We start from the raw sequence: 13,902 nt of genomic DNA, 5'->3' as shown, positions 1-13,902 counted from the left end.
CAAGGGTACAAGTGAGGCGAGGTTGGTTTTAAGCCAAGTGATCCAGGAGGGCTTTCCTGAAGAGGTGGCATTTGAGCAGAGACTGAATGTAGTGAGGGAAGAAGTCGGACAGATGGTCCAGGGAGAGTTCTAGGGAGAGGAAATAGCCAGTACCAAGGCCCTGACGTGGGAGTGGACCTGATGAGATCTAGGGACAGCAGAGAGGCCAGTGTGACTGCAACAGAATCAGGAGGGACACAGTGGTAGGCAGTGAATAAACAGTAGCTCTGTCTACACTATGGTAATGATTATACAATTGTGATTCTTACTAATTCATCAGAGCCTTAAGGTAATCATTTTAAGATAAAGTGAGAAAAATCCCAAAGAAATTCTCTCTTCTAAGAGGCAGTATAGCTTAGTGGTTAAGAGTGTGGGGGTTGGGACCAGACTGTGAGGGTTCAAATTTCAGCTGCTCATTAGCTGTGTGGCCTTGGGCAGGTTACTTAACCTCTCTGTGCCTCAAGTCCATTATCTGGAAAGGAAAGCTCAGTACCTCCCTCCCAGGGCTGTTGGGCTAGGGACATAAAAGAGGCACCTGCCACATAGTACGTGCTCAATTTAAAAAATCATCGTCACTATTGTTGTTACGCCTGACTCTAGACTCTGGCCCTGCAGTTCCTCTCTGGGGGATGAGCAGGGAGGTGAGAAGTCATAGTCTGAGGATGGCGGTTGTCATGCTGACCCCCTAGCTGGATCACCCTAGATCAACAGATACCCTCCTTCTCGAGCTTCAGTTTCCTCATGTGGAAAATGGGACCCCTCCCGGGACTGGCATGAAGACTGAAGGGGATATTAATGCATATGAGGTGGGGGGATAGAAAGATGGGGTGTTGGTCCAGGTGGGTTTGAGACTCAGCTCACCCACTTGCTCGTGGGGGGCCTTGGGCGGGTGGCTTCAATCCCTGGATCCTGCCTTTTTCCAGCTATGAAATGGGTCTGGGGTGGGTGGTGGCGTCTCTCAGTGGAAGGTAAGTTCAGGTCTGGAGACACACAGAGCTGCGTGGTCTGGCACTAACCACTTCCGGGCAGGATGACCTCACTGCTCTGGGCCGCAATTTCCTTCCTGGTTGGGAGAATGAGAGCTCTGTCTGGGAGCCCTCCCATCTCTACCCAGGCTGCTCTGGTCTCCCGAAATCCGTCCATCTGTCTCCCTGTCTGTGTCTGTCTGTCTTTTTTCCCTCTCTGTTTTGATCTTTTTCTTTGTCTCTGTCTTGCTTTGTCTCTCTCCATCCCTGTCTCTCGTTCTGACTCTGTCCCACTCCCTCTCTGTCCCTCTATCTCTGTATCTTTGTTTCTTCTTTCCGTCTCTTTCTGTCTCTCTGTCCGTGTCTCTCTCTGACTCGTTCTCTCTCACACACACAAGTGACACACACTTGTGAGGCCCAGTGACGTGTTACAGGAGGGCGCAGGCAGGAGGCTGGGCCGTGCTTCATCCCAGAAAAGCGGCAGGAACGTCCCTCCTCCTCGTGACTCACCTGGGCCTCACCTGGCTCCTACCTGTCTGCTGGGTCCCCAGGGAGGCCCCCAGGTTTTGGGGGCTTCCCGGGGCTGAGGAGAGGAGACTCTCGTGTAGAGACAAAGAGGGAGAGAGATCAAGAGAAACAGAGACACAGACAGAGGGAGACAGGAAAGGAGAGACAGTGAGAGAGTAAGAGGCCAAAGACGGACAGATAGGGGACATCTGAGAGGGACAGAGACAGAGACAGAGACTGAGAAAACAGCAACTGAGAGCTGAAGACAGAGACAGCAAGAAATAGAAGGACAGAGAGACAGAGAGAGAGAGAGAGAGATTGACAGATGGAGTTATGGAGAATGACCTCCACTTGCCTTCAAAGAAAGAAAAGCAAAGACAGAGACTGACAGATACTATGCGCATGCAGGCTCATCTGAGAGCCCCTCAGCCTCTTGCCACCTGCCTGAGGAAGTGACCATCTCTGTCCTGGGCTGATTGTGGGGGCAGGTCTGTGGCCATTGCCTCCCTAACTCCAGGAGGCCTGACAGGCAACACTCATGAGCTTTCCCATCCTGGCCTGATCACCTCCTAAATGGGGGGCATCTCCGCTTGGGGCCTCAGCTTTCCTCTGTAAAAGCGGGGGCACAGAAGAGGAATCACCCTCGGGATTGGCAGAGCCAGGAAACCCCTGAAGTCCACACCCTTCTTCCTCCACTTTCCAGACAGAGAAACTGAGACCTGAAGGGGGAACTTTATTTATTTTTTATTTAACCAATTTTTAAAATTGAAGTATAGTTGATTTACAACCTCGTGTTAGTTTCTGGTGTACAGCAAAGTGATTCAGTCATATATATATATATATATATATATATATATATATATATATATATATACATACATATTCTTTTTCATTATAACTTATTACAAGATATTGAATAAAACTCCTTGTCCTATATTGTAGGAACTTGTTGCTTATCTGTTTCTTTTTTAAATGGAGATACTGGGGATTGAACCTGGGACCTCATACATGCTAAGCATGAGCTCTACTGACAAAAGGTAAGAAGACCATTGTTCCCCTACAGCCTCCGGAGGGAGGGCTCTGTCAACCCCTTGATTTTGGCCCTTTAAATCATTTCAGATTTCTGACCTCCGGTGCTGTAAGAGAATACATTTTTTGTGGCTTTAGACGCTAAGCTGGTGGTAATTTATCATAGCAACAATAGCAAACGAATACAGGAGGTTAAGCCACTTGCCTATAATGACTTGTAAGTATAGAGTCAGGATTTGGACCCAAGCAGTCTGGCTCTGCCGCCCGCGATCATAACCACCATGCTGAGTGTCGCTGCCCCAGGCAGACAAGAACCAGGAGTTAGAAGCCCCCAGCCTCTTTCCATCCCGTCCTCCACCAGTCCTCTTTGCCATGCTTCCCACTGGCTTCATGGGGTTGGGGTGACCTGGGAAGAAGAGGGAATCTAGAGGGAAAAAAATGTGCTGAGTTTGTGCAGAAAAGAAAGGTTCTCCTGCCTCCAGCACGTTGCAGTTCAAGTTCCACTGCTTAGCTGCCATAGCAGAAATAACCATTGCAATCCAGGGGCCAATGCTGCTAATGGGTAAAGAGCTCCTATTAGGGGTTAAAATGTGTGCCCACCCCCCCCCACCCCTGCCAGGAAAGGAGCGAAGGAAGGAAGGAAGGAAAAAAGAAAGAAAGAAAGAAGGAAAGAAAGATGTTGAAGTCATAACTCCAAGTACTCAGAAAGTGACCTTATTTGGAAACAGGTTTGTTGCTGATGTAATTAGTCAAGATGAGGTCATAGCAGAGTGAGGTGGGCCCCTAATCCAATATGACCAGTGTCTTTATAAGAAGACAGACACTGAAGACAGAGACACAGGGAGAAGGCCATGTGATGGTGAAAGCAGAGGTTGGAGTTATGAGCTGCCAGCCCAAGGCAGCCAGAGAATCACCAGAAGCTCGTAAGGGGCCAGAGAGGATCCCTGTGTTTCAGAGAGAGCACAGTCCTGCCAACACCTTGACTTTGGACTTCCAGCCTCCAGATCGTGAGACAATATATTTCTGTTGTTTTAAGCTCCCCCTACCCCCGCCTTGGTGGTACTTTGCTGTGGCAGCCACTGAAAATGAATACAGATTCAATGAACTAATAGAAAAATTAGGAAAAATGGGAAGCACAATGGCTCTTATAGAAATGAAACTGGAAAGGGGGGAAGGTATAGCTCAGTGGTAAAGCACCTGCTTAGTATGCACAAAGTCCTAGGTTCAATCCCCAGTGCTTCCATTTAAAAAAAAAATTTGACACTAAAATACCTTTTGCATTAGCTGGCTTTTGCTGTTACACCACCCCCAAAATTTAGCGGCTTGAAACAACAAAAATTATGCCTTATGCCTTAAGATTGTGTGGGTTGGCTGGGCCCATCTTGGTCCAGGCTGGCTCAGCGAGGCCTGGTTAGTCTTGGATGGCTTCACTTGTAGGTCATCGGCTGGAGTGGCGGGGGTGCCCAGAGCCCTTCCCATCCTCCGGGAGGTAAGCTTGTTCACATAGTGGCAAAATAGGTTCTCAGGAGCAAGAAAGTGATAACAGAAGCTGCAAGTTCCCCTTAGGCTGAGGCTCAGAACTCACACAACATTATTTCTGCCACATTCTATTGGTCGAAGAGAGCTCCAAGGCTGGCTCACAGTTGAGGAGAAGGAAAGAGATTCAGCTCTTGATGGAAGGGGATGCACAGAATTCATGGCCACTAGCATCTTACCACGCCCTTTCACCTACAGACTGGCAAAACTAAAAGAGTCAGATGATGCACAGAGTTGGAGAAGCCGGGTGGAAATAGACACTCCCACATGCAGCTGGTGAGAGTGTAAATTGTTACAACCCCACTGATGGTCATTTTGCAATCGCTCTCAAAATTACAAAAGTAGAAAATTCTTTTGATGTTGCAAAACCACTCACCTCTTCTGGAAACTTGGTACACATGTTCTTCACTGCAACGGAGATTGTAATACTGAGCCATAGGAAAATACCTGGCTGTACAAGAGGGACTTTTATCCAATGGGAAAAAGAAAGAGGAAATTGTATAATTCAGATTACACGATGGTCAGGTGGAAAAATCCAAGGGCAGAACAGTGTATGACATACCGCTGTTTGTAGGTAAAAGGTGGCTGGGGAGGGGATGCCCAGCCCTTATTTGTTTGGAAGCGCATTAATTAAAGAACTCTTCTGATATCCCCTCACCTCCAGGTTTCAAATTAAGGGCAGGAAAATGTCCCTTCTCTGCCTCCCTGCCCTTCACGCTCTTCACTCCAAAATCCTCATATTTGTGCAGCTTGTGGCCTGTTTACCCAGACCGAGTTATCAGCTAACTTTTGCGGAGACTGGCTTCTGGTCACAAAGCCTCCAAAACACCAGGCGCCACTCCTTCCTCCCCTACTCCAGCCTCCCTGGGGACTGTTCTCCCTTCTTCCCACTGCCTAAACCAAGGCACTCGGGATTCACCTGGGAAGGAGGTGGGCTTCCTCCCCAAACTTGCCCCTGCCTCAGCACCCCATCAAGAAGAGCTGCCTCCGGGTTCCTGTCTCTCTCCCTTAGGACCGGCACCTTTCAAAGATTGCTCCTTGACTACACACCCTGATTGAGGGACCTGCCCCAGCGTTTGGGAAGCCTGACAAGCCTGCGGAGTGCCCTTGGACTGGTCTTTTCTCTTAGTTGAGACCTCTCCTCTGAGCCAAGGGGAGAGGCCAATTCCAGCCTTGCCAGGCCCACTGCTAGATGATGATGGTGATGATGGTGATGGTGGTGATGATGGTGGTGACAGTGATGAAGGTGATGGTGATGGTGGTGATGGTGGCGATGGTGGTGATGGTGATGGTGATGTAGCGTTGACTGTTCTCAGCACTCTGCATAATTCAGCTCATTTTACCCCCACAGCAGCCCTTTGATGTAGGTCCTCCTAGCTGCTCTATTGGAAAAACAAGAAAGCTGACGCTCAGATGAGTGATTTCTCCAAGACCACCCATCTTGAAGCAGCAGAAGTGGAACCTGAATCCAGGCTTTCTGGCTTCAAAGTGCTCACCCCTCTCTGGATGGGTGTGTGGTTTCCTTGAAGCTTGAGCATCACTAGTAAAAATCCCCCCAGCTGTGACATAGCCAACACTTGTCGAGCGCTTATGGGAGGCCCTGGGGTTTGCCAGTTTAGTGGCTGAACACACTGAGGCCCCAAACAGGGGAAAGGATATCCCCTGAGTTACCCTTCAAAGGTAGGGACCCAAAGCTATTAATAATAATAACAACAACAACATGCCCATCACCCTTCTCCACTATGTAGTTTCGGTCTTGTCCCACGTGCCCCTTGGGACTCAGTTTCCCCATCTCCCTGCTCCCTAACACCCCTTCTCCCCTGCCTGGTATCTCAGTGGCCAGGGTCACAGGTGGGGCCACTATTTCCTCAGCCTATTTGCTTTCCCACGTCCAGGACTGCCACCCCAGCCAAGGCCCTTGAATAAAAGGCCAGGGCACCTGGGTCTGGCTTCCTCCTCTGCGGTCTAGATCATGCTCTGGCTCCTCCCTCCCCTGGCGCTCCTGGGCGCTCTGGCAGCCCCAGAAGGTAGGTGCATTGTGTGTGATCCCTCAGAGAGGGGGAGGGTTGGCTCAAAATCAAGCGGGTGGTGGGATTCTGGCTTCAGAGTCTGAGCCCCGGCTCCTTCTACACTCGGCTGTTCGTCCAGCAGAGGCAAGTGGCGGGAGTGTTTGAGAGCATAGTTCTGAAGCCCAGCTGCCTGGGTTGTAATCCTGGCTCTGCCCCCTTCTTAGCTCTGTGACCTTGAGCAAGCCACTTAACCTCTCTGGGCTTTAGTTTCCCCATCTGTGAAATGAGGATGATAATGACCTGGCATCTGGGGACCATGGGGGGCATTCATTGAATCAATACATTTGAGGAGTTTTTTAAGAGCTTAGAGTAGTATCAGGTGGTATGTAGCCTTGTCTGAAGGTGAGCTCTTATTAATAACTTATTATTCCTTTCCTTGGCCTGCCTGTCTCCCCGTTGGTGCTAATTCTACCACCTTTGGCTCAGGCTGGGAATCACAGGATCCTAGCCAGGGTCTCACTGTGTGATCTTGGGTGAGATGCCAAGTCCATCTGGCTTCAGTTTCCTTATCTATAAAAGGAAGGTATGAGATGAGGTCAGCAGTTTTCAGACTGCTCCTTGGAGCCTTGAGGGTTCTTGGAAAAGCTTCAGGGGTCTCTGGGAGGTTAAGAAGAAGGCTTAGTGGACAGACAGGACTCTTCTCAGCCCAGATGATGAAGGGAAATAACACTTTAATCTATCCTGTTCTTCAGTTGTGAGGGAGATGTTGAGAGAAGGCGTTCCATGGCGAGCCCTAAAAGATTAGGGAGACTGTCAGCAGCTCCAGCTTGGAGAGGCTGATTCCATCTCCAGACCTTTGCCCACACTGTTCCACCCACCTGGAATGCCATTCACACACCGCGGGGAAAGTCATTCTTAATGCTCTCCACACATCCCTCCCCTCCCACCCTCAGTCTTTAGATCTATTCTTGAATCATGTGTGAGTGTGTGTGTGTGTGTGTGTGTGTGTGTGTGTGTGTGTGTGTGTGTGTATGAGTGTATGTGTTTGTTCTCTTTCTCAAATTGCAAGGTCTGAGCACACCTCTCTCCCCGCAGGGACCTCCAAGATGTATCCAGTCTGCCCTTGGCTGGGAAACTGCACTGAGAGAACCTGTCCTCCGGCCCAGGACTCCTGCCTGTTTAGCCAGCTGCAGCTGGGTGGGGGCAGAGAGGATGGACAAAGTGCGTGGGCAGGGGGTTGGAGGGGAGAGGCATGGACGGGCCGCCCTGGGCCTGGAGGTTCCCAACTTTGCCTGGTAGCACAGCTCAGTACCGCAGGGAGTGGCAGCGGGGAGGGGTGGTGTCCACACCAGCTGAGGTCCCAGGTTGACCTCCGGGATTTGCTACAGAGTGGGCAGAGGTCTGGGGGGGCGGTGTTGGAGGGGTCTGTAACCTCTCCTTAAATTCTATCATCAGCAAATGGGACTCTCATCAAGCACGGGCCCTGCGTGGCCCCTAGGGAATGCTGAGAAGGTGTCTATGCCCTGACCTACAGCCCCGACTTGGTCTCCGGGTCAGCACAGCCTGCTGTGAATCAAACAACGGCAGCAGGGCTGCCCAACAAGGTCTGTCAGCGGGGCCTGGGGGTCACACACCCGGGTGGGGTGTCACGGGAACCTGGCCCTGGTTGCCAGCTCTGCCTGGCTGCTTGAGGCAAAGACAGCCTTCATTTTCTCCTCTGGAAAATGGGTGTGAAATAACTTTGGCAGGGGGTGCCTCCAGCACAAAGCTGTCGGCACTTGAGAAACGGTAGCTGTGCTTGTTGAGAGCTCGGGGTGGGGGTGGGGGGCTGCGCAGAGGCCCCAGACTCTTATTTTCTCCTTAGGAGAGGGGCTGCCCTGAAGGTTAGCCAAGCAGAACGAGAAATGTCATGCGCGGGGACGGGCCCAGATCCCGGGTGAGGGGAGGTGCTCGCTTTCAGGTGCTGACGCTGCATTTGCTCCACCTGGACAGTGAGCCCCTCCTCACCGGCCTCACTCTAGACCTGGCTCTGAGTGGTGATAAAGATCAGGTTTTTGGCTGCCGGGTTCTTTTTCCAAAGAAGGCATTTGTATCTATTTGACAGGTGTAGCAGTGGGGAGAATGAGGCCTTTCCACACTCGGGGCTCCTAGCCTTCCTTCTAAACCCCTGGGATTTCCCTTCTCTTAAACTGTCCGCATCAACCAAATAAAATAGCCAGGGGCAGGTGGAGAGGCGGGCATGCTATTCTGTACATAAAATGCCAGTTATGATCATAACTGCTTCAAACAAAACTCCTATGTGCAAGGAAAGGTTGAAGGGACCACCTAGGAATACTTTGATCACAGCTGTGCTCTCCGTAGAAACTTTTTTTAGTATTTTTTGAGGGTAATTAGGTTTATTTATTAATTATTATTATTATTTTTAATGGAGGTACTGGGGATTGAACCCAGGACCCTGCGCATGCTAAGCACTGCACGCTACCACTGAGCTACACCCTCCCTGCTACCACAGAGACATAATGTGAGCCATACAGGGAATGAAAGCTTTTTGAGTAGCCACATTCAAAAGCACAAAGAAATGGATGACATTTATTTTAATAATAGAGCTTATTTAAAGCAACAAATCTAAAATATTATTTCAACAGGGAGATAATCAATATGAAATTACTAATGAGATATTGTACTTTCTTTTTTCAAATGAAGCCTCTGAAATCTAGGGTGTGTTTTATACTCACAGCACATCCCAAAGGGAACCAGCCACATTTTAGGTGCTCAGTAGCCACGTGGAGACACTAGTCACGTGTCAGCCAGCGCAGTTCTCTCATCTGCTTTTCTGTATCTGCCAGTGTTTCCATACAAACCTCCATTAAAACGATTCATGGTTTAGTTTTGACTCAGGAAAAATATGCTTAGACAGCTTCCTCTTAAGTGTTTCAGGTTTCTAAGAAAACTCTGCAAATTAATCAGATGGTGGAGAACCTGCAAGCCACGGTCCTACTCTTTTGCAGAACACCACAACATCTTAAAACCTGAAACACCAGCCTCACTTTTTCATCACTTTTGGAGGCCGGGGTCTTTGAGGGAGGGCTTTTGCCTGTGTGGTCAGTGTTGCATCTCCAGGACAGAACCTGGCACACAGTAGGTCCTCGAGAAATCTTTGTGGAATTAATTAAAGAACATTTAGGATTCAGCCTGAAGGTTTGTTTAGGACAGAGGAGCAATTTAGGACCAACCCCACCTAGAGGTGCTGTTCACTGCTCCTTGGAAAAAGTCTTCAAGGGCTGGAAAGAGGTGGCTGAGACTAGGCTGGTCCCACTTTGGAGGAAAGTGCCCCGGGGGGTGTGGGTGGAGGCAGCAGGTCCAGAGGGCTGGTGGGGGAAGGAGGGCTGAGAGGTGGGTGGACCTCAGCCCCGTCTCACCCTGACTATACCCACTCCCACCAGAGGCAGGACCCAAAGCCCAGCCCAATGGGGTGAAGTGTCACTATTATTCTGGGGATAAGTTGGCCCCATGTGACTCCCTTTCCATCATGAACTGCACTGGGAACCAGACTCTGTGTCTCACCCTCCATGGGACATGGTCTGGATATAAGAGTTCCTTTCCAGAGGTTATTTGCATGGCTGGCCTCGCTCCCACCTGCACAAATGTGTTGAGGTTTATTTGCATGTCGGTTCTGGTTATCTATTGCTATTTAACCAATCACTCTCACCCGTAGTGGCTTAAAACAACAAGAATCGTATTATTAACTCTTACGGTTTCTGTAGGTGGGAAATTCAGAACACAACTGCAGGAAAGTTTTGAGTCTCTCATGTGGCTGCAGTCAGAGAGCGGCTGGCGCTGGAGCTACAGGGTTGAGAGCAGCCAGGGGCTTGCTAAGCATCTCATCCATGTAGGCTCTGGGCCTTTCCATGTGCTCTCTCCACATTGGTTAGACTGGGCTTCCTCACAGCGTAGCTGCCGCCATCTTTACATGGCAGCGGAAGACTTCAAGAACAAGTATTTCAGCAAGCAAGGTGGCAGCTGCATGGCCTCTTATGACCTAGCCGTGGGAATCACACGATGTCACTTCTGCCACGCTTCACTGGTTGAAATGGTCGCAGAAAGTCCATCTGGTTTCAAGGAGAGGCGATACAGACCCGCCCTTCTTGGTCTCAAAGAATTTGCAGATGTATTTTAAAATCATCACTGTGTGTTTGCAAATGGTTGGAACAGAGGCTTTTTGAGCAAAAGGCTTAGAATAGAGCTACACTGAGCAGAGGACAAACTATGAAACCAACACAGTGATAGAGAGAAGTGGCCTGGGCTTCTGCTCCTGGCAGTCTCAGGGACTAGCTCCCCCAAGAACTTTTCCTGCTATAAGCTGTAGCATGCTGGGAAAGTAGGGTGAGAGGAACCAGAATGGTGGGAGTGGTCCACTCTGGTGGGGAGAGGCATTTTACCACTGCCATTATTTAGAAATGCTGGTATATGGTGATGATAAAAAACAGATTGACTTTCACTTGATTTTATTGTTCTTTTAAACTGCTCTGCAAACAATGCACCCTCTTATATCCTGCTTCTGGGATGGATTGCTCCCACTCCCCATCTCCCTTGGTATTCTGATGTTTACAAATGAACTAGATGCTATAGAAAAAAAAATGTTCCCATGATTTTGGGTGCTTACAGGAAATTAGGGAAATTTCTGAAGGTCTCCAAACAAAACAAAAATGTGAGCAGAAATAAGGAGAGCAGTGAGTAAACATGGATGGCACAGTGGCCCTGAGAACGAATGCTGTTAACAGCCTGCTTTGAGTGATTAGATTTTGGGTCCACAGCATGGTTGTGGAGCTGACCCTTTGACTCCCACATAAGCCAAGGACCTTGGAAGGAGGTTGAAATGATGCCAGCTTGGTAGTACTCCCGGGCTTTCAATATAACCAAAGGCAAATCCCCATCTAGGGAAAAGTCTCCAGGACTCCCACAGATGGACATCAACCGAATATGAACTCATAATCCAGAGCTCAGGAAATGCGCAAGGAAACAAGCCACCATGAGTGATAGCAGAAGTAACAAACAACAGATACAGATCAACAAGGAGCTGTTGTAATTAGCTGCTACAGAACATAGATATATGTGACACATGTTAAAAAAAAATGAAGCTAGGACTGCTCCCCCACAAATGAGCAGGCAACAAGAGGTTGTAGGAAACGACCAGAAAGATTTGAAAATGAATCATATGGAACTATGGGAATTTTCAGACAAAGAAAGGCAGACATCAATGTGAAAAGGCTCAAGCTCTGAGTTTCCCCCCTGCAGCTTACCCCTGTTTCTGCAGTGGATCCCCAAATCCTGAAGAGCCGTGCTACACCAGAGATCTGCCATCTGCAAGCAAACAGCACCCTGGGCCCAGAAGAGTCTGGATTTCATCTGACCGACAAGCCTGAATGCTACTATGTGGCTTCTCTCGCTCAGCCAGGTGTCTTGAACCCTGACTTCCTGAGACCCTACCCTCTCTATCCTTTCTGGATTCCACATGCCCTTCCCAATCCTATATGTTCCCAGGGTACTCCCTCCCACTACCATAATGCTCCCAGGGAGTTCAGTTACCCATATGCACACACACACACACGCGCGCGCGCACATACACACACACGCGCGTGCACACGCACACACACACGCGCGCACACACACACACACACGCACACAGATTCACACCACCTGACACCTGGAAGTAGAAAATTCCGTTGGCGCATATCCACACATCCACAAACATCTACATTTACATCCCAGCACCCAAAACACACCTACAGAGGAGCGCACATTTCAAAACACACACATCCTGTTGTGTAAGCGAGACTAAGAGATCTTGGTTTAAATAAGAAACCTGGTGGTCTTTTCCTTTTCTTCACTTCCTTGCTTGTGAAAGAAGACAGATTTGCCAACAGTCTTCTCTGGGTTGAACAAAGAACATGGACAATAATTTTTGTCTTCCAGAAAAGAGAGATGTTAATTGAGATAGTATTTACCAGGGCAACAGCTATCTAAGTGAGACAACTGAACAGAATGACAGGTGTTTCAGAGGCACAAAGGCAATTTTCAAACCTGGACAGAACAGCATCTCGTTAGCTCTGGGGACATAGAAGTCGCTTTTGTTCGAACCTACACAGCAAGGACAGTTCTGTGATGCAGAAGAGGATGTGTCTGCTGAATCTGCGGGCAAAGTGGGAACATTCTCACCAACACTTCCTCAGATTACCAGCTGCTAGGAGTTTTCCTTTTCAAAACTAAGCCCAGGATTAAATGAATGATCACAGTGAAGAAAAAAAAAAGAGGTAGACTCAATCTACAGATGCTAAAATTTGCACCATGGAAAGGGAAAAAGGGCAAAATAGGATTGCTAACAACTGGAACAAGGGACATGGAATTTTTGTGTATACAACCCCTGTGGACATGTAATATATCCATGCAGGGACACGTTGGTTGTCAGAGCCAAACACATGGACTGGGAAAGAGACAGGTACAAACACAGAAACATACAAAAGTACAAAATATACACAGACGTGCTGAAACACTTAGTAACATCCACAAACATTCGCATCTGAACACCAACGTCTACATCCAAGCACCCCAGACCTTGCTGGAAACACAGACACACCCAGACACAGAAATATACACAGACCCACAAAACCAGCCTTGTACACATACACATAAACACGTGCTCTGTTCACACAGATATGCACGTAGACACCTACACGTACAGCAACTCACGGAGGCAGACACACGAACATCCCCACCCTTCCTTAGACCATTTCAGAACGTATAGACAGAGCGCAACGCGGGCATGCACAACCACGTGTGCACAGAGAAATGGGCCTGCGTGCTTGTACACACAAACTGCATAATCACAGAAGTGCACACAGCAGCGTATTTGCGTAGTCACAGGTACATACCGATATGCTCAGAAATGCACACACACACACACACACACACACACACACACGTTGTCCTCCAGCCAGCTCATCTGCCTCTTTCCCCAGGTTCCCAGGTACCTGCAGCCCACTCCAAGGCTGAGGGCACCATCTGTTTCACCTGCTCAGACATCTACCATTGTGACCCTCTCCCCTGCACGGAAGACAGGAACTACTGCCTTCAGATGGCAGGCGTCGCAGGTGAGTGCCCTGCGGACAGGACTGGGTAGGAAAAAGCCACAGAGGCTGGTGTCAGTGGAGGATGTGAGTTTAAAGTCTGATGCCACGTTTGTCATAGTTATTTATTGCTGAATAACAAATCAGCTTAAGACGCAGTGCCTTAAACAGCCACCAAAGGACAAATACTGCATGATTCCACTTACATGAGATACTGAGAGAGTTGTCACAATCATGGGAAAAGAAAGAATGGCAATAGTTTCAGTTTTGCGAAATGAAAAAGTTCTAGAGATCCATTACACATCATGTGAATATTGTTGTCACCACTGAACCATACACTTAAAAATGGTTAAGAAGGTAAATTTTGTATTATGTATTTTTTCAACAATAGCTCCTTTTTTTTTTTCTTTTAAAGTTGGGGAGGTAATTAGGTTTATTTATTTATTTATTTTTAGAGGAGGTACTGGGGATTGAACCCACCTTGTACATTCTAAGCATGTGCTCTGCCACTTAGGCTGTATCCTCCCCCCTTAATTATGTTTTTTTTTTAAACCACAATGATAAAAAAATAACTTCATGGCTCAAAACAACTATTTATTATTTCTCACAACTTGTTGAATTGACTGAGCTCAGCTGGGCTGTTTTTTTCTGCTCTAAGGAGTGAAGGCTGAGGTCCAAGGTGTTGGCTGCATT

The sequence above is a fragment of the Camelus ferus genome, chromosome 9 (genome assembly GCF_009834535.1).
Source record: "Camelus ferus isolate YT-003-E chromosome 9, BCGSAC_Cfer_1.0, whole genome shotgun sequence".
Taxonomy (NCBI): Eukaryota; Metazoa; Chordata; class Mammalia; order Artiodactyla; family Camelidae; genus Camelus; species Camelus ferus.
Note: the sequence above shows the minus strand (reverse complement) of the source record.